Raw genomic sequence first — 25,303 nt, 5'->3', positions numbered from 1 at the left:
GGTGGCCCAGACCTCAGGGTGGTCCTGTGAATGAGGAGAGATCAGCTGGTGGGTCTCGGTGGGGGAGAGGGGTGAGCAGGAAGGACACAATCCCTGAATCCTGATGCCTGAGGGAAGCTGGGGTTTTCTTCTTTCTGGAGATCACTCTCGAATGAGCGCCTGATGCCCGGGCGCTGGGACACCCGCCCCATGAAGGGCCCGGCTCTTGGGCTCTGGCTCCCCTCCTCCTCCAGCACGTCCCATGGCCTGTCCTACTTTCCACTCTGAGTTTGCGCCTGGGTGTTGTTTGTGCTGTGGGGCTGGTTGTGGTGGTTCGTAGTTGGTTGGACTTGCAGCTTACACACCCAGTGCCCGTTAAATCTGTGGGGCTCTTAACATCTGAGCTTGATTGGGGCTCATGCCGACTGGAGATGCAAAATAGGGTTTGGAAATTGCATACTGGAGGAAGAACCTGTAAAAACAGGCACAGACCCTTTCATATTAATATGATTGATATTAATCAGTCAATAACATGACCGATTCAGTACCATGACTGATGTGAAACGAGAATCATTGTACTGAAACAAATGACAAGATTATGGCCAATCTCTTAAATCCCTCAAGGGTCAGTAGCATCGTCAGCATCACAGTCAAAGGTAAAGGAGGACCTGCAGGAGGAGCCCAGAACACAGGACATTTGTCCCCTGACAGTGTGGTGTTCTCACGGCAAAGGCAGGAATAAAAGGCAAGACGTGTCCCTGGGTGTGGGGGGTGGAACAGGAGCCCCTTCCAGCATCTGCAGCAACGACGACAAAACAAGCATTTCAACCTGCAAGGACCGCCCAGGTAGATTTATCACCCGGGAGGAACTGACAGGGCTTTCTGGGAATATTTAGGCACCCAATTTTGCCAAAATGGTCAGTACCAGAAATTCACCCAGGGGCCAGACAGAAGGAAACTCAACTAGCAGGTGACGCTTTACAATCTGGGAACACAGCATTTCGTTGTGCTGTTCGGGGACCACCAGTGACCTGAAAAAGCAATGGCTCATCCCAAACATCACAGAGGGGACCTGCTCATTCCACTGCCCTGGGGGATGACCTCAGAGAGATCCACCTGCAAACCTCAGAGCCCTCCCCAGGACAGCTGGGGCTGAGATGAGCTGGAGGATATGCCTTCTGAGACCAGCAGGGGGCACCAGTTGACTGGGCCTGAAAGCTCAGGGCTGTGTGCCAGAAAGACTCTACTGGCCCTTGCCCACTTGGGCAGGCAGTGTCCTCAGTGTAGTGTGACTGTCCTGCACCTGGTCCCCAAGAGCCACATGAGCACTCAGCTCTGACTTACTCACTTGCCTTGTATCTCATCCTCCTACCTTCACGGATTCCATCGTCCAGGCCAGATTAACACGTCTCCATAGATAAACACTCACACACACACAAAAGAAATCTCCTTGAAAGAACGTGACCCACAATGGCACCTGGCCATAGGGTAGGAGGAGCCTTGGGAGGAACGTTCTCCACGCCAACAATCAGGCCTCCCTCGCCTGGGTGCCTCTGCACCTTCTCACTCATTATTGCTCAAGGAGTGGCTCCCGGGGACCCTGAGAGGACGCGTGGGGGGAGGCATTGGTGCTGCCTTTTCCTCCCGCCTTCGGGGCGCAGCTGGTGGCTTGTCCCATTTATTCTGCCACCTCTAGCCCTGCTTCCAGTCCTGAGGTACATGGTGCTGTCTCTGCCAGAAAGAGAGAGACAGAGATGGAGAGAGAATGTAGCCTAAACTAATGTTTTCATTCTAGCAAATCAAAGGAGCCACATAAACCAGGCACAATAGTGTATGGGGAAAATACAAAAAAAATTATTTATACTCATAGTTACTAGTTGCACAAATGGCTCAATGTCCAAACAAAAGGAATCCACACCTTATCAAGACAACTTCTCCTTGACCCACAGGGAGGATCTGGGCTGAGGTTAGGACATGCGCAGTCTCAGAATGATGATGGCCCTGCAATTGTGGGGCAGTAGATGTGAAGAAGCCATGGTCAGCCAGCAGCCATGGGCACTCTCTCTGGGAAGGCTCCCCCCAATGCCCACCCTGCTCCCACCCCCAACCCCCTCCTCCAGGCAGGCAGTGTTATTCAGCATCCACAGGGGGCGCTGGTCTGTCTCCTTCATATATGGGAGGGGCTCCTGGGGCCCTGGGTGCATCTCCCATATCCAGCCTATCAAGCCCTCCCTCCCACTCCGGCTCCCAGTCCCCACCCAGGTCTGCTCCTTGGGAAACATTTATGTGACCCGTGCAGCTGGGAGAAGCCTGAGACAGCTGCAGGGGTGGACACCTCAGGGACCCCTGCTGCTAAGACGACCCCAGTGTGTTCGTGCTGGAGAACACAGTCAGTGCTTAGTCCTTCTGTGCGGGCAGGCGACTGCTGCTCTACTCGTCTGTGGGTCTCAGCGACCACACGTCTCATAGTGATTGTGGACATGGACGGTGCACAGTTTTGCTCTCTGTCTCCTTTTTTTTGAGAGTTAACATTCCTCATCTCCAAATTTGACAGGTATTGAAATTTCCATATTTCTGTGCACTATCAGCTACATGTTGTATGATAGAAAAATAATTTACCATGGATTTTCTTATGGCGTGAACTCTCATACACATAAGAAAGGATTAATCACCCAACTTTGAAAACATAGAGGACTTGTTAGTGATTGCAAAGGAAACACCACAAACCACAGTTTTATTTCACACCCTGAGGGACACCCGTGGTGTGTGTTTCTGTACCCCTCTCCCTGGAGCCTCCTTGTCTCCCTGCTGGTCCCCTGATGTCCCAAACCCCTTTTCTGCCCTCCGTGCTCCTTCAACTCCACAGCAGGACGTGAAGGGAAAGGTGGATTTAAATCTTCTCTCAGGGGAATTCCGAGGGGCTCACACACAGCGTTGTTCTCATCACTGGTAACGACTTACACGTTCCTACTTTGTTTTCAGACACTAATAGGATCTCATAATTTCCTGGACACTTACACAATAGATAGTTCTTATAGCAAAGCGGAGGTGACATCCGTGCCTGGCAGCACATGTGTCTGTGTCAGAACCCCCAGCCTCACCCCCAAACAGGGCTACTGGGGCAGGGTCCAGGACGGAGGTAGGGGACCCCCTTATCCCTTCACACCTCAGACACCAAGCTCTGCGAAGTCCCAGAGCACTCACGGCTGGGCTGAGGAGTGAGTGCTCAGATCCTCCAAAGACCAGGAAGGATTACACTGAGGAGCGACGGAGGTTCCCAGGGACAGGGTCAGATTGGGGATGGTCTAGACTGGGTGGCTGGGCTAGGAAGGGAGAACATGGCCTCTTATCTGTGAACCTCAGGCTCTCCAGGAGTGAAATTTCTTATTCAGGTCATCAGGAATGTAGGGGAACAGGTTTGGTGATACAGGTCAATCCCCTTACTCAGTGTCTCCATCACTGTGCAGTCACTGGTCAGTGTGAGGTCCCAGCATCTGCCTCTTTCAAGATCTCCCCAGGGGACACCAGGGTGACACTGGGGCAGGAAGGCAGAGGAAGCTGATTTGCATGAAGCACATGGCTGTCCTAGTGTCTGGGAGGCATGAAAAGGCCCAAGGACACCACCCTGCAGCCCAGGAGCCTGAGGAAGCTGCATCCTGTGAGCATCCCCACCATGGCCTGGACGGTGCTCCTGCTCGGGGTCCTTGCTTACAGCTCAGGTCAGAGAAAGGGACTCTGCATTTTGGGGGACACGACAGAGCAGGGTCTCAGTGGGAGCTTGTCTATCATAACAAAACCTGTGTCTTTCCTGTTGGTTTTAGGTGTGGATTCTCAGACTGTGGTGATCCAGGAGCCGTCACTGTCCGTGTCTCCAGGAGGGACGGTCACACTCACCTGTGGCCTGAGCTCTGGGTCAGTCACTAGTAGTAACTACCCTAGTTGGTTCCAGCAGACCCCAGGCAAGGCTCCCCTCACGCTCATCTACAACACAAACAGCCGCCCCTCTGGGGTCCCTGAGCGCTTCTCCGGGTCCATCTCTGGGAACAAAGCCGCCCTCACCATCAAGGGGGCCCAGCCTGAGGACGAGGCCGACTATTACTGTGCTCTGTACACGGGTAGTAGTGTGGATACTCACACAGTGGTGTGAACCCAGGGGGAAGTGCAACCTAAACCTCTTCACAGTGGCTCAGCTTCAGTGACAGAAGGAAATAGGTGGTCAGCACACCAAGGGGAGCGGGTTCCATGGCCCCATTCCTGTGTCCAGGGGCTCCTCTGCACATGCCTCCTCCAGGCTCCCCCAGGGTGTGCCCATCTGTCCCATGGGACACTGGCAGAATGGGCTTCCTCTCCTCCCTCTCCCTAGAGCCAGGATGGGGTGAAGGCTGAGTGCAAACACATTAACCATCAGACACGAAGAGCCCCCACGACCCGTGTGGGCCTGCCTTCCGGCAGCTTTAGCAACTTATACTCTCCCATGTTGATTTCACATTTCGGACCACATGAACGTTTCATTGGTATTTGACTGACGGTGTCATCGGGAGCTTCTACGTAATGCTGGACCCCTGATCCAGCCTGCTGAGTCAGATCTGTGTCTTTGTGAGCAAAACGGTGCTTTAACAAGTCTCTCCTAAAGTATTTTAGGAACACTAAAGTTTTAAATATACCTCTGCCTCTATTATTAGGAAATGATTCCTGAAAACTTCTGTTTGAATTTTAAACAAGTTAACCTTCCAGGTCACAGTGTCTCCTAAATCAACCTTCGTAGATCCAGGATCAGGTTGTGTCTTGTGCTGCTGTCACAGGTCCCGTGTTCTCCTGTGACTCTAAGGGACTGTAGATTGTTCAGTGGCCCCAAAAGAAGGCACAGCAGTGAGAAAGACATGAGCTTTCCCTGGACACTCTGTCACTTAGGGCCATACTGGTTGCCCTCTGTAGGATTCTGACCCAATAGGGAAGGTGTCTGCAGAGGAAATGACCCCAGCAACAGTTACACCCTGATGCTGCCGCCTGTGAGGTCTCTCCTGGATCAGGTGGTAACGTGTGGGTTATGAATACAACTGTGCACACGTTATTACCTTTTCCTTCCACAAGGGAGCTCAGAATCTACGGAAAGTGGTGTCAGGAGGGCTGAGAGAAGACAAAGCCCAGGTGGGGACACCTGGGACTCTGAAGGCGGGACCTGTGTCAGGGGACGAGGGTCTGGTCTGGCCAGGGGTGAAGGAAGGGAGAGCTGGTCCTGGTGCCCTGGGAAGGAGGTAGCTGCTGACTCCCCTCTGGGCTTCTGGCTCCTCTGCCCCGGGCTGTCTCCATCAGGGCGGCCCAGACCTCAGGGTGGCCCAGACCTCAGGGTGGCCCTGTGAATGAGGAGAGATGAGCGGGTGGGTCTTGGTGGGGAGAGGGGTGAGCAGGAAGGACACAATCCCTGAATCCTGACGCCTGAGGAAAGCTGGGGTTTTCTTTTTTCTGGAGATCACTCTCGAAGGAGCGCCTGATGCCCGGTTGCTGGGACACCCGCTCCATGAAGGGCCCGGCTCTTGGGCTCTGGCTCCCCTCCTCCTCCAGCACGTCCCATGGCCTGTCCTACTTTCCACTCTGGGTTTGCGCTGTGGGTGTTGTTTGTGCTGTGGGGCTGGTTGTGATGGTTCATAGTTGGTTGGACTTGCAGCTTACACACCCAGTGCCCGTTAAATCTGTGGGGCTCTTAACATCTGAGCTTGATTGGGGCTCATGCCGACTGGAGATGCAAAATGAGGGTTTGGAAATTGCATACTGGAGGAAGAACCTGTAAAAACAGGCACAGACCCTTTCATATTAATATGATTGATATTAATCAGTCAATAACATGACCGATTCAGTACCATGACTGATGTGAAACGAGAATCATTGTACTGAAACAAATGACAAGATTATGGCCAATCTCTTAAATCCCTCAAGGGTCAGTAGCATCGTCAGCATCACAGTCAAGGGCAAAGGAGGACCTGCAGGAGGAACCCAGAACACAGGACATTTGTCCCCTGACAGTGTGGTGTTCTCACGGCAAAGGCAGGAATAAAAGGCAAGACGTGTCCCTGGGTGTGGGGGGTGGAACAGGAGCCCCTTCCAGCATCTGCAGCAACGACGAGAAAACAAGCATTTCAACCTGCAAGGACCGCCCAGGTAGATTTATCACCCGGGAGGAACTGACAGGGCTTTCTGGGAATATTTAGGCACCCAATTTTGCCAAAATGGTCAGTACCAGAAATTCACCCAGGGGCCAGACAGAAGGAAACTCAACTAGCAGGTGACGCTTTACAATCTGGGAACACAGCATTTCGTTGTGCTGGCTGAGGACCACCAGTGACCTGAAAAAGCAATGGCTCATCCCAAACATCACAGAGGGGACCTGCTCATTCCACTGCCCTGGGGGGTGACCTCAGAGAGACCCAACTGCAAACATCAGAGCCCTCCCAGGACAGCTGGGGCTGAGATGAGCTGGAGGATATGCCTTCTGAGACCAGCAGGGGGCACCAGTTGACTGGGCCTGAAAGCTCAGGACTGTGTGCCAGAAAGACTCTACTGGCCCTTGCCCACTTGGGCAGGCAGTATCCTCAGTGAAGTGTGACTGTCCTGCACCTGGTTCCCAAGAGCCACATGAGCGCTCAGCTCTGACTTACTCACTTCCCTCATATCTCATTCTCCTACCTTCAGGAATTCCATTGTCCAGGCCAGATTCACACGTCTCCATAGATAAACACACACACACACACACACACAAAAGAAATCTCCTTGAAGGAACATGACCCACAATGGCACCTGGGCATAGGGTAGGAGGAGCCTGGGGAGGAACGTTCTCCATGCCAACAATCAGGCCTCCCTCGCCTGGGTGCCCCTGCACCTTCTCACTCATTATTGCTCAAGGAGTGGCTCCCGGGGACCCTGAGAGGACGCGTGGGGGGAGGCATTGGTGCTGCCTTTTCCTCCCGCCTTCGGGGCACAGCTGGTGGCTTGTCCCATTTATTCTGCCACCTCTAGGCCTGCTTCCAGTCCTGGGGTACATGGTGCTGTCTCTGCCAGAAAGAGAGAGACAGAGATGGAGAGAGAATGTAGCCTAAACTAATGTTTTCATTCTAGCAAATCAAAGGAGCCACATAAACCAGGCACAGTAGTGTATGGGGAAAATACAAAAAAAATTATTTATACTCATAGTTACTAGTTGCACAAATGGCTCAATGTCCAAACAAAAGGAATCCACACCTTATCAAGACAACTTCTCCTTGACCCACAGGGAGGATCTGGGCTGAGGTTAGGACATGCGCAGTCTCAGAATGATGATGGCCCTGCAATTGTGGGGGAGTAGATGTGAAGAAGCCATGGTCAGCCAGCAGCCATGGGCACTCTCTCTGGGAAGGCTCCCCCCAATGCCCACCCTGCTCCCACCCCCAACCCCCTCCTCCAGGCAGGCAGTGTTATTCAGCATCCACAGGGGGCGCTGGTCTGTCTCCTTCATATATGGGAGGGGCTCCTGGGGCCCTGGGTGCATCTCCCATATCCAGCCTATCAAGCCCTCCCTCCCACTCCAGCTCCCATTCCCCACCCAGGTCTGCTCCTTGGGAAACATTTATGTGACCCGTGCAGCTGGGAGAAGCCTGAGACAGCTGCAGGGGTGGACACCTCAGGGACCCCTGCTGCTAAGACGACCCCAGTGTGTTCGTGCTGGAGAACACAGTCAGTGCTTAGTCCTTCTGTGCGGGCAGGCGACTGCTGCTCTACTCGTCTGTGGGTCTCAGCGACCACACGTCTCATAGTGATTGTGGACATGGACGGTGCACAGTTTTGCTCTCTGTCTTCCTTTTTCTTGAGAGTTAACATTCCTCATCTCCAAATTTGATAGGTATTGAAATTTCCATATTTCTGTGCACTATCAGCTACATGTTTGTATGATAGAAAAATAATTTACCACGAATTTTCCTTTGGCTTGAACTCTCAAACACATAAGAACGGATTAATCACCCAACTTTGAAAACATAGAGGACTTGTTAGTGATTGCGAAGGAAACACCACAAACCACAGTTTTATTTCATACCCTGAGGGACGACTTTGGTGTGTGTTTCTGTTCCCCTCTCCCTGGAGCCTCCTTGTCTCCCTGCTGGTCCCCTGACGTCCCAAACCCCTTGTCTGCCCTCCCTGCTCCTTCGGCTCCACAGCAGGACGTGAAGGGAAAGGCCGATTTAAATCTCTCACGGGAACCCCGAGGGGCTCACACACAGCGTGGTTCTCATCACTGGTAACGATGTACACGTTCCTACTTTGTTTTCAGACACTAATAGGATCTCTAATTTCCTGGAGATAGTTCTTAGAGGAAAGCGGAGGTGACATCAGTGCCTGGCAGCACATGCGTCTGTGTCAGAACCTGGAGCCTCACCCCTTGACCAGGGATACAGGGGCAGGGCCACTGGGGCAGGGTCCAGGACGGAGGTAGGGGACACCCTTATCCCTTCACACCTCAGACACAAGCTCTGCGAAGTCCCAGAGGAATCCCAGCTGGGCGGAGGAGTGACTGCTCAGATCCTCCAAAGACCAGGAAGGATTACACTGAGGAGGGATGGAGGCTCCAGGGTACGGGACCGATTGGGGATGGTCTAGACTGGATGGCTGGGCCAGGAAGGGAGAACATGGCCTCTTATCTGTGAACCACAGGGTCTCCAGGAGTGAAATTTCGTATTCAGGTCATCAGGAATGTGGGGGAACTGGTTTGGTGACACACGTCAATCCCCTCACTCAGTGTCTCCAACAAGGTGCAGTCACTGGTCAGTGTGAGGTCCCAGCATCTGCCTCTTTCAAGATCTCCCCATGGAACACCAGGGTGACACTGGGGCAGGAAGACAGAGGAAGCTGATTTGCATGAAGCACATGGCTGTCCTAGTGTCTGGGAGGCATGAAAAGGCCCAAGGACATTCACTCCACCTAAGGAGCCTGAGGAGGCTGCATCCTGTGAGCGTCCCCACCATGGCCTGGACAGTGCTCCTGCTCGGGGTCCTTGCTTACAGCGCAGGTCAGAGAAAGGGACTCTGCATTTTGGGGGACACGACAGAGCAGGGTCTCAGGGGGAGCTTATCTCTCATATATAACAAAACCTGTGTCTTTCCTGCCAGTTTTAGGTGTGGATTCTCAGACTGTGGTGATTCAGGAGCCGTCACTGTCCGTGTCTCCAGGAGGGACGGTCACACTCACCTGTGGCCTTAGCTCTGGGTCAGTCTCTACCAGCACCTACCCTAAGTGGTTCCAGCAGACCCCAGGCAAGGCTCCCCGCACACTCATCTACAGCACGAGCCATCGCCCCTCTGGGGTCCCTGAGCACTTCTCCGGGTCCATCTCTGGTAACAAAGCCACCCTCACCATCACGGGGGCCCAGCCCGAGGACGAGGGGGACTATTACTGTTGCTTATATTACAGCGGCCCGTACAATTGCACAGTGCTCCAGAGTCACGGGGAAGTGAGACTAAAACCTCCCTGCCCCTGCCTCCAGGGAACCTCACCCCTGCTCGGCCTGAAACCAAGTCTCATACAGGGCTGACACCTGTTATCACTTCTGCAGAGAGGACCTGAGTTTAACCTTAAGAGCAATCTGGCCTTTCCCTCGTCTCTCATTCAGACTGACCGTGGCCATTCTGTCTCAGCTGTTTATGTCTTAGAGGCAGAGAGCTCTTCTCAGGGAGAAAGGTCTCCCAGTGGAGACGCTGGAGGTGTGGACCATGGTTGGCAGTGACCATGCCCGTCTCTGTGTCCAGGGGACACTCAGTGATGTTTCTTCTCTGAATGATTTTTGGGACTTTCAGATTAAAAAAAAAAGCAGCATGAATAAATGAATACCAGTGTATACACATACCAGTAAATCATCAAAAACTAATAAGAAAACTTAAATTAACATAAAATTTTAAAATATTATACTGGCATGAAAAGGAAGAAATACTTAAAGATAAAACTGAAAAACAAAATTGATGTAAAATGAGAGGTACAAACTGTCCTGAGATACATGGAGACCTAAATAAATGAACACACATCCAGTTCAAGGTCCGACACTCAGTATAAATCATCCCCAAGTGTATTTATGTATTCCCAGCCAGAATTTGATTGACAATCACTTGTAACGAATGAACAGGTAGAAGATCTCAGCAAAAAAGTGGACACTGTAGGAAAATCATACAGGACGTTAGAGCCCGGGGCAAACACTGTAAAGCACCGGCTCAGTGGCCGGGTGGGTGGGGAGGAGGACAGGAGCACATCGTGTGTGACTGAGAGAGCCAGGTGCCCGTGCCCACTGCCCTGTGAGCCTCCTGGTGCCACCTGAGCTCTGAGACCTTACAGAGCTGGGTCTCCCTGTCACCTGCAATCAGAGCTCCACGGAGCCCCTCATCCCCAGGGCTGGGCAAAGCCTCCCACTGCGGAGAGGCTCTCAGACCACCAAGTGCTCACCATCCCAGCTGAGCGCCAGGACTTCCAATCATTTCCCTCGCCAGTAGTTTGGGTGGAAGGATGTTGGGTAAATTCCATTCATTTGGGCATGGGTCCTACACACTCCAGCCTCATTTGCAGACAAAAACTTGATTCTCTGCTTTGTAAGAGCTTTTGCACTGAAGAAAACAGTAATTAGACTCTAAGGTCTGAAATGTATTAGATGGTCACAGGAAAGTAAGGTGTCACCAGGCTGACAAAGGAGGGCCAAAGGGGACCCAGAGCAGTAACGAAGAGCAGACACGAACCCAGACAACGATGAGTCTCCTGCACAGACAGGGATCAAAGCCATAGCCTCTGCAGTGGGGGCTGGGGACCGACAAGAGCCTCCCCCACCAACAGCAGGGACATAAGTTAACCTGTAGGAATGAACAGTGCACAATGTTCCCAGTAGCCCTGAAATATCAAATGACAATCTCTGTGTTCCGTGTCCACTAATCTTGACTTGCCTTGCACAAAATGAAGAAACAGAGAGTTAATTTTCTGACAGGTTGGTTGTAAGCAGAACAGGTTAAGATGGAATTAATTCATATCCAAAACCAAACTCCTAGCCTTCCTGAATGTGTTAGATCAGTTGCTTTCAAACTTTAAAATGCACAGGGATCATGTGGGTATCTTGTAAAATGTGGATTCTGAATCAGTGGATCTTGAGTCGAACCTAAGATTCTTCATTTCCACAACCTCCCTGCCTAAAAAATCGACGTGAATGTTTTACATGAAATCCATAAGCATGCTGTGAAATAAGATGGGAAGCTATTTGCAGACAAGAAACAGAGTGAAATCGCCAACAGAGAGGAAAGTGTTCTCATTAAAGAAGAACCACACGGTCCCCAGATCCCAGATGCAGAGGCCCCCTGTCCCGGCCGAAGCCACCCCACTCTTTCTTCCTCTCTCTCCTCCCATATGTCATTTCTAGGACTTCCCCTCCTTAACCAATGCTTCTCAGGCCCTGGCTCTGACCTAAATTGGTGCCCGACTCCCCAAAACCCCCGGGAAGAAGATAAGAATGACTCCCGCTGTGGAGCAGGCGGCATACAGAGAGCAACCCACTGTGACCCAGGCAGAGGCAGCGAGGAAAACCCTCACGGCTGGCCTGCCCTGGACCCACATCCTTCCAAAGGGCTTGACTTCCAGTGTAGCCTCCCTCTCTGCGATGGGAACTTCACCTTCCCAGGTATTTCCCAGCACCCATCTATGAGAATGGTGCATTTCTGAATGCCCTACCTGGTCTTGGTCCACAGCACATGTCTTCATGTGTTACAAAACATTTCCTAGGGACTTCTTGAAATCTGAGAGTTTATACATCAACAGGTGGTTGCTGAGATCCACATGCTCCCTGACGGGCTTTAATTTCCAGGTTGTCCAGCCTTCACAGGTGCACTTATAGTGCCAACAGCATCGGCAGCTCCTCTATCCCCGCCCACCTCATACCTTAGTCATGTGGTTCTTGGTAGGCTAGGGCTCACGGGAGGATATTTCATTGATGAAATGTTCTCTCTGCTATCAGCAGAAATATTAGCGCCTCCAAAAATTAGAGGGCACAGAGGCCTCTCATTATTAGAAAGAAGGTGAATACAATTAGGGCAAAGAGCCGCAATCAGAGAGGACCACACAAAGTGCAGTGGGCGTGGCTGCTAGCCCGCAGTGTTCCGGGGGCGCGGCAGACAGTAGCCACCAAAGAGACTGTCACTCTCTACAGCCAAATCGTGAACACTGGATGTGCAGAGGACTGAGCGTAGCCAGACTAATAAAATGCTATTTTTTATCACCCAGTGTATTGACTTGACCCATTCCTCAAACCCAGAAACTTGTGAAATTTATGGTGGAAACCAGTAAGGTGGTCAGCACCTGACCGAAGTATATGGTAGTGATTCTCCCACTGCTGCCGTAAAGGGGCCCCTGGTCGTCGAATGTACCATTGAATGTACCCGGCGGCAGGGAGGAAATGTCCAAATATCGCTAGTGCTGTTGGACACATGACCCAAGTGACAGCAATACTCAGGAATCTCAGACTTCATGGCGCCCCCCACTACAACAGGGATGTTGGGTGTCTGGTCTAGCAGAGGCGCAGCTGGGAACAGGTCTATGGAATCACCCAGTGGACATATTCCCATACCTGTCAGTAGAATCTCCACACTCGTTTACTGCCCTGGACACGAGGTCAACAAGTCACCGTACTGGTAGTTGAGAGGGCCAAGGGAAAGCCTATGTAACTTCGCCTTGCTCCATTTTCCTCAAGATGGACATTTAAAAAATAATTATTATTATGGGAAAACAGCAGAGTTAGAGCTACCCTTAATAATGCAGTTCGTTGGTCCCTGACACGTCCTCATTTAATCTACCAATGTGGCTACTCAGCTACAACAACCAACAACAAACAAAACCCCAGGGCTCTGCCAGAAGAATGCGGGCTATTCCAAACTCAGACAACTAGGACCCCAACTGCAGCTGTGTGCTTCACGTGCCATGCTTTCTGGGGCACGTGCACACTGCTTCAGTCCAGCGCTATAGAGAGAGCCTCGGCTCTGGCGAGTGCAGACCTTCCACGCCTCTCAGTGGCCAGTGAGGAGTACCGGCCGCCATTCGCACTCACGTGGGAAGGACAACAGTGTACGCAGAGTTCCCCTGGGTGGTTTTGACTCTGCCTTTTGGCCAACATTTCCCCAAGAAGACCGGACAACCTGCATTTTTTTGTGGAACTTCACAGTAATACATTATATTGCTGACACCGAGGTATTTGCACAAGATGAGCAAGAGATAGGAGCACATCAAAGTCCTTGGTAAGGAGACGCAGGGCTCCAGATAAGGGCTTCCGGATAAGGGAAGGTAGGGGACACCCTGTGAGTATCCAGGCCCACCGCGCCCTCAAGTCCACGAAGGATTCCCCAGTGTATGACATTTTTGGATACCTTCAAAATTAAAAACATGAAATGTTTTGTGTATTTTACCACAATAAAAAATCATCCATGTTCTTGCAAATGGCAGTATCTCTCTCTCTCTTTTTTTTTGATCCTTACCCGAGGACACATTCATCAACCTCAGAGAGAAGGGAAGGGCAGGAGAGAGTGAGGGAGAGAAACATCGATGCGAGAGAGAAACGTTGATCAGCCGCCTCTCACATCTGCCCCAACCAGGAACCGAACCTGGAACCAGGCGTGTGCCCTGACCGGGGCAGGGCAGGGGCTTCTTTTTCACGACTGAATCATACCCCATTGCATGCGCACACCATATTTGCTTTATCCGCTAATCTGTTAATGGGCACTTGGGTTGTCCCGGTATCTTGCTGATTGAGAATGCTGCTGCAATGAACACGGGAGCGTAGATATCGCTTCAAGGTGTTTCTTTCCTTTTCTTTGGGTATATACCCAGATATTCCGGCAGCAGAGCTACCCTGGCTTTTTAAAAAAGCCTTCCAGAAGCTCTACACTACCGTTTAGATTACATTTCAGTTACTAGGATTTTGTCACATAGGAGACAAACCCTGTGAAATTTTAGAGGCCCACCCTATCACTGAGGCTCCTAGGGCAGCGTTAGTCTCCGACGTGACAAGACACGCCCTCCAGAGTAGGAAAACTGAGTGCGTCTCACGGTGCCCACCCTCAATAGGGAATATGCACTTCGTTGGCCTGTTCAGCTTCTGGAAGCCCACGTTCCACTGTCGGAGATACTGCTCCACCAGATTACCAGGTGACACCGATGCTAAGGTGGCCCAGAGCAGACAAGTTCGCGGAAGCTATGATGTACACAGCCTTGACACTTGAGTCCTACGACCCAGCTGACACACACACAGCAAGTATTTGGCAAGCCCTGGGAGAAAAATCCCACTGTGGTCTTTCAGTTTTCCGGAGCAGTAGTAAACTAAACACCATTAAGAAAGAGAAAAAAGAAATACATTCCGAAATGCTGCTAGGCTCTGGTGGAGACCAAGTACCTGACCAGGGGCAGTCAACTACCTATGTGGCAAGGCGTGCATATAATTGGGTTCCTGAGGAACCGGAGCTAAGGCAGCCGGGGAGTCCAAGACCTTAGCCTTTCTACTCAATATAGATGCCTACGATGTGTGGAGAGGCAGTAGTTCATTCATGCCTCCCCTTGCCCAAATTCCTCTCTCCAGTTTCTGCCTGAGGAATCGTAGGTACTTCACATGACCTACTGAGAGGACTGAAAGCTCCAGATCAGAGGAGAGAGGGGTTGCAAACTCGGAAAGCCCTTCAGGAGAGCATCTGTCCATGGGTGATATTTTCACTATGGACACTAGAGGGGGCTGTGGGTCAGCGCCTGGGAAAGCAGGCTCAGCTGTGAAAAGGTCCTATAGGCGCTGGGTCCCTCTACCACGTGGTCACTTTTGTGGAGCGGCTCCCTAGCTGTGACCGCACTGCTGAACACCCCCGGGGGTGGAGCGCATTTTCCTGGCAGCCCCACCCCCACACGCGGCGGGAGTTATAACGAGAGCTGTGCAGGCGGACTCTGCTGCAGGGTCTAGAGAAGCACAGCAGCGAGGCATCTACACCATGGCCTGGGCTCCTCTCCTGCTCACACTTCTGGCTCACTGCACAGGTCAAGGGGGGCTCTCTGGGCTGGGGGTCGGGGGTAAGTGAGAGAGGCCACAAGGCACCTTCATGCCACCTGTCCCCATTCCTGACCTTTGGTCTCTCACCTGTTTTCAGGAGCCATATCCCAGGCTGTGGTGACTCAGGAAGCTTTACTGTCCACAACTCCTGGGGGGACAGTCACACTCACCTGTGGCTCCAGTACTGGGGCCGTTACCACCAGTAACTATGCCTGCTGGGTCCAACAGAAGTCCTACCAGGCACCCCAGGGTCTAATAGGTGGTACCAGCAGCCGGGTACCAGGGGTTCCTGCCAGGTTCTCCGGCAGCCTGCTTGGAGACAAAGCCGCCCTCACCATCACCGGGGCCCAGCCTGAGGACGAGGCCGAGTACTACTGTGTTCTGTGGTACAGCAACCATTCCCACAGTGACAGATGCAGGGGGGAAGTGAGACACAAACCCCCATGCTCCATGCACCCTCTGCCCCTGAACATTTCCCTTCTGCGTCTGCAAAGCTGAACACTAGGCCTAGGAAATGTGGATGCTATGTGACAGAGACGTGAATCTTTGGGGCCCAGAGGGCAGACTGTTATTGAAAACCACTCAGACAGCCCCCCATGACCCCACCTCCTGGTGTTCACGCTCTTGTGAGCCCCTCCCTTGAGTGCAGGCTGCACTGCACGAAGGGGTGGTGAGTGTGAGGACTTCAGGAGGATGGAGGGAAAAGACAAAAAGCACTGTTAGGAGATGGCGGTCGCACAGAGAGCTCTATTTGGGCGGCACTTAGAAAGGCTAGGTGAGAGGTGAAGTCCCTCACAGCCGTAAGTGAACCTTTGGATACAGTGGCACAGGGCCAACACGCAGAGAAGAGGGCGGAGAACTCCCAGGTGGGAAGGGAATCGGTGAAGGGCTCCTGAGTCTCCCACATGCCTCTCAGCAGCACAGCCAGGCATCTCTGGGTCAGACAGCAACACGGGGCAGCAGCAGATTGGGGTCCATCAAAGCCCGCCAAGCATTTTCTTGTCTATAGCTAGCACTCACTGAGTGCAGTCTCATGGGGTGCGCGAAGCAGGCAGGTTCTAAATGAATACACATCTGTTTATTTGGTCTCTATTGAAAACAACTGGATGTGAAAAGATTTGATTTCAGTTGCAGGCAGATTTAAGCTCATGGCCGTAGCATGCTGTGAAGGGGTAAACACAGTAGGAGACAAGATATAGAGACATCTACAACCCACTATGTAACAACTGAGTTCTAACAAATAGGTCACGGAACTGAGATGGAATGTCACCTCTGGTACTAGGTTGTAGAAAGAGAGGGGCCTGTCCTGGTTGTTTTCTCTTGGGTTGCTTGTCCTGGGAGGAACAAGGTACCCTGCCTAAGTGACCTCCCGGAGAAGGCCACCTGGTGAGGGACCAAGGCCTGCAATAGCCATGTGAGAAAGCAGAGCCAATTAACTGCTCCAGACAAGCCTTTGCTGTCTGTGGCCCCTAACTGACAACTCACCTGTGACTAACCACTAAGCACGCAGCAAGCTCTCACGCCTTTCTGGCTCCACTCCCCGCGCCCAGTCCTCAGCATCCTCATTCCATAGGAATCACTTATTATTTTAGGTAAGGGTTGAAATGAACATGTGTTTTAATTCTTCCCTTCCTTCCTCCTTTCCTTCTTCCCTTGTTCTCTCTCCCCCTTTCCACCATCCTTCCTTTTTACTTTTTACCCTCATTTCTGCTGATAATAAATCTGTACGCTAATTCCATAGTCTCCATTCCCATTTCTTTTACACGTCTCCATTTATTGATCTAGTTCAACAAGGCTTTACTCCATACCCACTATGAGTCAGGCCATGTTCCAGGTGCTGAGGACACAGACCAATGACCTCATGGAAAATACGTGCTAAGAGAGAGACACAGACCAGAAAGATAAATTTTGTAGAAGGTGGGTAAGCACTGTGAGTAAAGCAGAGGATGGAAATAAGGAATGGCAGGGATACAACTTTAAATAATCTGGTCTGTATGACACTTGTGCAAAATTGGGGGGGAGGGATGGCAATCAGTGCCTCTTTGGGCGCAACAAATGCTCTCAACACTTTGTTACCACTATTATTCTTACTTAAATTGCTGAGGACATTGTGCTTATTTTAAATCTGGATGTTCTATTAGATTGTTTTGTTAAAATGTTGAGTCAATACCTTTTTATAATGTGTGTGTATTGCTATAGGTGTCTGATTAATTCCATGACCATTCCACGGGGGGGTTCCACCTATTCAGATTTAAAAGGTACAAAGAGAAGGCACTAAAGCCCAAGACTTAGCATGTGTCACTCGCTGCCAGGAGCAGAGCCCCCATTTCACAGTGCGGTAAAGTCTACCCTCTTCTGTTGCTTTACCCCACCTGACGGACTAGAGGCCCCACCCCCATCTCCCTTTATCTCCTCCTGAGATTAATATTTACAGCTTGCTTGTCTTTATTTTCTTGTAAATGTAGGGCCTACAGGAGGTCGAGGAGTGAAGGAAGACTCACTCAAACACTTCCTGCTGTGCGGTTGATCTCTGCTGCCCTATTGTTAAGGCTGCAGGTTCAGTGTGGCCTGAGCTGGAGGTAGACGGGCATGCAGAGGACGGGCGGCTGGGAAAGGGCTGCCATGACCCGGGGCTGAGAGATCGACAGTGTGGAGCCACGGAGGAAAGACGTGGGCACCAATGACCCGTTCATAATCAGGAAGGAATTGCTTTTTTTGACTGCTCGTCTGGACTCTCCCACACGTTCCTTTGAAGTTAAATAACATTGAAAAGGATGAGTGTAACATAACGAAAGGAATAAATGGCCACTGTAAAAATTGTTTAATAAGCTCACCACTTAGAGGTAACCTCTGCACATATTTTGACAACATATACTCTTGTCGGTGCAAATCAGGCTCTTCCACAAGACCATGAGAAAACATTTCAGACTTGTGCATGGGAGATTGTGATGTGGCAAGATGATTTATTCAGGTAGAAATCTGCCCCTGTGTCCCATTTTTCTCCATCCCACCACAGAAAAACCGGGGCAAAAACAAAGGCTGGTGTCCAGAGTGTTTCTTGTTAAAGCTTAGTCCTTTGGAGCCCATACAGTCCCCTCTGGGCCCCGGGAGCTGCGAGCCCCACATGGTCACATGCTCCTAGGGAGAGAGAATGCACAAACACAAACAAAAGGGGTGAGTGTGGGTCACCCGAGAAAGAGAAGGGGGGAGAGAGAGAGAGAACTTTTTTGTTCTGGGATTATATTATCTTGGGTTTGGGGAAAGACCAGTTTTTTCAAATTAACCAATCAACTTCCCAAGCTTTTGTGGGCTTCTGACGGGCCCACCCCCTAGTTAGACTGACAAGCCTCTGTAAAGCACCTTCACCTTTGCCATTTTGACTTCTGGTGTGCATGCACTTACCTCCCTCTGCTCTCCCCAGCAATCTGATGCTGGAGGGACAGCAGTGCTCCTGGGAATGTTACCTGTGTCCCTAGGATGAAGTCTCCTCTGCAGGGGTCCCCTGGAAAGTGTGAATGAATCTGTAAATGCCGCAGCTTCCTGGCTAGGCAAGCGGGCTTCTGCTCCTCAGTTTCCCTTTACTCCCTTTCTTATTAGTAACTAGAGAACTACCTGTGGCAACAATACCATTCCAGGTTTTTGCTTGTTTTCTTGTTTCTATATGAGATGTTAGTTAGGCTGGGGCAGGGTGAAGGGTTAGGGTAGGAACTCAGAAAGGGAGATAGGTCAAACGGCAATGTATCTTATAATCCAGTTTCCCATTTAGTGATACAATCAACATCTCTGCGTGCTTTCAAGTGTTCTTCACCTGTTTAAATCATTACTTATTCAGAGCACTGTAGAGGTTTTATGTGTTTTCTCTAATATGTAGTACATTGTTGAACTTTCAAACTACTTCTGTTGCTATAACAATAGTCATGTTCTTTGTAAAAACTCCTAAATTTCTCACTCAAAACAGTAGGCTGAATTTTGTGCAGATCTCAGTCCCTTGCCAGAGTTATGGGTAGACATTAAATGCAAATAATAAGCACCTCCCATATTTTGCAACTCACAAAGTAATTTCTTTCCTACCTTGTACTTAAAATTGAAATCCCTCCAAGGTGCATAAAATTCATGAATACCTTCTAGGGTCTAGAATGCCATTTTTATTGATGTGGCTAGATGACCTGCTGACAACGGTACAGTTTAGATGCCTGTTAAAACATCAGAAGGGCCTGTAACTCCCAAACCAGGATCTCCCTCTCTCTCTCTCCCTCTCTCTCTCTCTCTCTCTCCTCTCTCTCCCCACCCCCCCCTCACACACACACACTTACACACCAGAAGCTACCAAGGAAAAGAACTTGCACAATGCCTCAACGTAAGCTTAAATTCTTTCCCTGATGAGCAGCACGAGGAGATACTGCTTTGTCCTAAAATCAGGCAAAGACAGTTTGTGCTTCTCAGCTTTTAAATGCTCCAGATTTCCCTTCCCATCTGAGTCCCCCAAGCCTAACCCACCTGCTGGACTGGCATAGTTTTTTATTATGTGTCTGTATTTTCTATTTAGAATGCTCTAAAGTAAGTTATTTAAAATAAATATCATTTTGAACCAGCAGTTTATTGAACTTGAGATTCAAAGTAAATAACCTGAAGTCAGACAGTCACGTATACAATGTCTTTAGTCACTCAAAATACTCAGATTAATGAGTAAGACCAAGTAACACTGAAATTGAAATGCAGACAACACAGTGGATTTCAACAATAACTGTAGAAAGAAGAACAAACAGCAATGAGCAAAGAAAAGACAAGCAATGAATGTGGGTTGGCCTGAGAAACAAAGTGGAGATGTCAAAAAAAAAAGCTTAAACCAGAGTAATTTGTTAAATGAATAAGAAGGGTAGCATACTTCCTTGGCCCAAAGAAGTCACAAGTTGGGGGGCACTGTGAGTCTTCTCAGAAACCTGAAGGAAGTTCAGGTTCAAGTGGTCCGAGTTAATGAACCGGACACTGAGAGCACACAGCAGTCGTTTCCTCCCACAGGGAAAACCCAGAGTTAAGAGCCACCCAGGCCTCCCCTGGACAATGAGGCTGCTCCCTGGACCAAGGACCCAGAATTGCGAGGTGGTGGTGGGTGGTGGGTGGTGGTGGGTAAGGGCTTAGACTTCCATAATGCATCATGCAAACAGCCAACCTTGAACAGAAGAGGCAAAGCCGTTTAAGAGAGTCATCAGAGGGGCCAACACTAACTGTGGGCCCGTGGGGCCATGGAACATCCACGCCATCCCCTAGATTCTTCTTCTCTTGTTCCTCATCACTGCCCAGGCTCAAGGAAATTTCAGAGAGCAGGCTCGAGAGTGATCCTTCTGTCTTCCTTCCTCATTCTTAATGGATGTCCATTTTTTGGTTTGTTTCAAGGGGTCACTTGTCAGGCTATGGTTACTCAGGAGTCCTCACTGACCCGGAGGACAGTCGCTCTCACCTGCAGCTCCAGCACTAGAGTAGCCACCAGAGACGACTCACAATGTGGCCGGAAGACGTCTGACCAAGTTTCAAGGACACTGATTTCTCATACAAAGGCAAACAGTCATGAACCCATGCTCACTTCTCAGGTTCCCTACTGGAGGCTAAGCTGCCCTCACCTTCTCAGAAGCCCAGCCCAAGGAGCAGGCCGAGCGCTGCTGTTTGCTGGTAAATCCAGTTGCTTGCCTCAGGGAGAGGCCCTCCCTGATGAGGAGCGGGGAGGCATGAATCTGCCTGGGTCTGCATCCGAGATTACCTGAATTGGGTATCACATGGACAGACATCTTAGCTCTCAAGGCAATCTAAATACTAGCTACTCACGGAGGGAAAAAATGTTCAGGGAAGGAGGCTAAAATGATTCAGGGAGTATTTTGGGAGAAGATGGATCTAGCAAAAATAGAACCCAAATATTTTGTCAATCCATAGGGGACAATAGAAGCTACACTACATGAACAGTTCATGATCATATATTTTTTCCAAAAAAAGCATCTCTCGAAGATATACTTCTGACTGCTGGTAGCAAAGAAAATGAGCTCCTCATTTCATATGTTTTCAAAACAATGCAGGGTCACTGCATAAAATCTGGAAGTGGTTTTTTTTTAACAGTCTTTTAAAATCTGGAAGAAGTTTATTTCCTAACCTGTAGAGACCAAAATAGTTCAAAAGTTGGATTACTATAGAAGTTACTAATTTTAGTCTTTTTTCTTCAAATATTTTCTCCAGATCACAGAGTATACACACATTTATATCCTGCTAGTTTTATTACATATTACTGCAATCTTGCAATTTTTGAGCATTTAAATTATTTCCACTTTTTGTAAGTACAAACTAAAACCTTGCATTTTCTTGTGTGCTAAATTTTTTGACACATGAACATTCATTATGGACATTTTTATTGAATTTATAACATCTATGAAAAAATGTGACATGATTGCTTTTTCTACACATTTTTGAAGGGTTTACACCGACGCTCCTTTCATCCCCCTCTCATCGGCACAGACTTTGTAATTCCTACAATATTCATCAGTAAGATACCACTGCTTTAATTTCCATTCTATGTTTGCTGTTGAGATTGAGTAGTTTGCATTTATTTATTAACTAGCTGTAATTTTCCTTTGTGAAACAGCCTGGATTTTTCTCTTTACAGTAATTTTACAGTAGTGCATTAGAGATTTTCCTTAGTAATGTCTAGAAAAGCTTCAAAAATATTTAATTATTCCTTTCATCATTTCAGGCAATGGTTTTGCCAGTTTGCACGCCATAAAACATTGTAAACATGTTACATTGTCCAAAAAAAGTAGGCAAAAACTGTAATAGAAATCAGTTTTCTACAAAAAGAAGATAAATTATCTGGAAGGCTAAAAAAGAATCAAAGTTGTCATACTTTCGGATGTTTGAACAATGTGAATATATTCTGTATCCAAAGTTTTTAAATTTATGTACTTAATTGTAAAAGAATCTCATCTCGAACTGGTGAGTGTCAACCACGATGGCAAACCAGAGCGTGGGAAGGTATCACCACTAACTAGGTTTTATCTCAAGAATGTGTGGGGTGGCATACAATCTCCAATGTTCCATTCTCCCTGTGGTAGGCCCCCAGATGGCCCCCAAGGGCTCCCCACCCCCCGGTATTCCTGTGGCCCGCTTCGATATTATATCAAGGCTGGTCTGTGCGACCAACGGTATACAACAGTAGTGATGGTATTTCATCTCGGAGGCTCGGTTGCAGCGTCTTCCTGGCTCTCTCTTAGATCACTAACTCTGCCAGAAGCCAAATGACATGTCTTGAGGAGCACATGACAAGGAACTGAGGCCTCCTGCCAGCATCCGATCAGGTTTAAAAGTTGATTATGTTAGTCCATTCAAGACTAACAAAATACCAAAGATCAGGTAGTTTATAAACCATAGAAACCTATTGCTTACAGTTGAGGAGGCTGGGAGTCAAAGGTCAGAGTGCATGACCAGGGCCCTCTTCCAGGTCACAGACTTCTCATTGTGTCCTCACGTGGAAACGGGGGAAAGGGAGCCCTTCGAGACCTCTTTTATGAGTAGTAATCCCACTCATAAGGTTCTGCCCTCATGACCTAATCACCTCCCAAAGGCCGCACCTACTAATACCACCACATCTGGGGGTTAGAATTTTAACATGAATTTGAGGGGGGCATAAACAGACCACGGCACTAATCCTCCAGCCTGTCAAGCCTTCAGATGGTTGTAGCTGCAGCCAACACCTTAATTGCAACCTCATGAAAGCAGCAAAGCCAGGAACACTGACCTAAGCCAATTCCAAATTCCTGGCTCTTGAAAAAAATCACAAGATAAATAAGTGTTTGTTGTTTTGAACTGTTAAGTTTGGGGTAGTATTTTATACAGGAATAGGTAACTAATAAAGATTTTCGTACCCGGAGGGGCATGCTGCTGCAATACTGTACCTAAAACATGGAAGTGTGTTTGGAACTGGGCGGTGTGCAAAGGCCGAAAGGACTCTGAAGAGTTAGTACATGCCTTTGTGGGAAAAAACAAAAAAACTGGACTTTGACTTTGAGACAGCTCTGATGTGGCTTAAAAAGAAGTGAAGAACATGTTATTAGAAAATGGAGGAAGAGTCTTTCAGGAAGAGCCTGAAAGTTTAGTAACAGCACCTACAGTGATAGGAAAAGTTGAAAACATACCTAATTGAGTCAAAGGTGAAACTTAATTACCTTCCCCTTGATATGTGGACTGAACTTAGTGTCTCCCTTCTAATGAATAGAGTGTCATAGAAATGACAAGTGGAACTTCTGAGACTAGGTCATGAAGGCATTGCAGACCCCTTACTCCCTCTCTCAGATCACTTGCTCTAGAAGCCCACTAGCCATGTCTCGAGAACGCTCAGGTAGCCCAGTGGAGAGGCTCACGTGGAGGAACTGAGGCTTTCTCCCCACAGCCAGCAAGGAACTAGTTTCCTCTCATTAGCCATGTGAGTGAGCCACCTTGGAAGCAAATCCTCCAGCCCCAGCAAGCCTTCAGGTGACTGCAACTTCATGAAACCCTGATGCAGAACAACTCAGCTAAGCTGCTCCTGGGTCCCCAGCTCTGAGACACAGTGAGAGGTAATAAATGTTTCTTTAAGGTGCTAGTCCTATGGTAATGAATTATTCATCAATAGACAACTCACACACTCCCAACACTGAGCTCTGTCTTTAACCCAGTGGCTCTTCCCGTTTAGTCTGGTTTTAGCAAGATTTCTGCTGGGTCAGTTTAGGGAAAATCGCCACCCTTTATAGCTGATCAAATTCCTCAGCACCCTGGCCTGTCGTCAGCAATAATCCTGTCAAGGTGGTTTGGCCCAAATCTACGTTACCCCTGAAGTTTCCTCTTAGTAATGTTCCATCCACTGACACCCACCCTGTTCCGGGCTATAAAACCCAACTTGGCACTTCGTGGAGTCAGAGTTAAGCTCAGGCTCTCTCACAAAACCCCATTTTATCTAGTGGTATACTAGTGCCCCCTTGAATAAAGTTTTCCTTACCATCTTTGACAGTGTCAAGAGTACCTTTTCTTTAACATTTCCAAGTTTTGTTACTAGGAATTCTCAAATTCGTATTTTCATACCTTTACCTTTTATTTTATATTCACTTTGAGGAACAGATTTTTAGATTAAAATATTTCATATTTTTACCATAAAAATGAAGAAGTAATTTTAAAATAATTCATGGAGTAATTTGAGAAGGATGTGTATACATGTCAGTGTATAATATACACACCCTCAAAGCTCCAAGAAAAACTTCATTCTCAGTAAAACTAAATTAAGGCTAAAAGAGCCTGCAAATGGTAATGGAATTAACTTACCAAAAAGGTACGGAGAATTAAAACTCTAATAAAAATGAAAGTATGCATCAAAATACTTGGGTTCAGACAAACCTGTAAACAAAGTCAGGCAGTCTTAAATCCTTTTTTTTAATTTTTAAAAAGATTTTATTTATTTTAGAAAGAGTGGCAGGGAGGGAGAAAGAGAGGGAGAGAAACATCAATGTGTGGTTGTTTCTCAAACACAGGGACCCAGGCATATGCCCTGATGGGGAATCGAATTGGCCACTCCCTGGGTTCTCAGGCCAGCACTCAATCCACTGAGCCATACCAGCCAGAACTTAAGTCCTTTAATACAAAATATGTACATATATAGCTTTTAAAATAAAAAGCCATAAAAAAGAACTCATTAAAAAGTAGGTGTATAATGAATCAAGATAAAAATAGAGAATAAAATCAAAACTACTTGGGATAATAAATCAAGAGTTGCTTCTTGGAAAAAGTAAACCAGAAACATTGATAAAACTGGCAAATGTAATGAGGGGAAAAGAAAATACATTTCAGTATTAGAAATGAGAAAGGGAGTAACAGGCTGAGTAGGGAGAACAATACTCAACCCCAGGTGGAACTATTTCTGCATTAACAGAAAAGTTGTGAATCCAGCCAAGCAAAACCCTGGGTCTGTAAAGGAAAAGTAAATGATTATCTCAATAATGTCATAAACTATCCAATAAAACTAAATAACAATTCTCTTTAAATATTCTAAATAGAAATTCCTTAATATATATACTCATTACCTTTAATGGTAAGCATTTCTCATTAAAACCAAGAACAAGAAAGCCTATTTTCATATCATCATTTAGATGGTCTGGCCAATGCAGTAAAGTCCAAAGAGTTTACAGAGTGGTACTAAAAAAATAAATAAATAAAATTAACTAAAAACGTGCCGTGTTATTGATGAAAAGACAAATACCA

At 48.5% G+C, this 25,303-nt stretch overlaps 3 gene segments (V, D, J or C); all 3 read left to right on the top strand.

The window, feature by feature from the left end:
• The window catches only part of LOC128781375 (immunoglobulin lambda variable 5-39-like), a 591,472-nt gene that overhangs the window by 242,680 nt on the left and 323,489 nt on the right, over nt 1-25,303 (top strand).
• The window catches only part of LOC112310504 (immunoglobulin lambda variable 5-45-like), a 715,836-nt gene that overhangs the window by 370,991 nt on the left and 319,542 nt on the right, over nt 1-25,303 (top strand).
• The window catches only part of LOC139441033 (probable non-functional immunoglobulin lambda variable 11-55), a 511,832-nt gene that overhangs the window by 181,767 nt on the left and 304,762 nt on the right, over nt 1-25,303 (top strand).

The sequence above is a fragment of the Desmodus rotundus genome, chromosome 7 (assembly GCF_022682495.2).
Source record: "Desmodus rotundus isolate HL8 chromosome 7, HLdesRot8A.1, whole genome shotgun sequence".
NCBI classification, from domain to species: domain Eukaryota; kingdom Metazoa; phylum Chordata; class Mammalia; order Chiroptera; family Phyllostomidae; genus Desmodus; species Desmodus rotundus.
The sequence above is the reverse complement of the archived record's forward strand: the minus strand, read 5'-3'. Positions and strand labels throughout refer to the sequence as shown.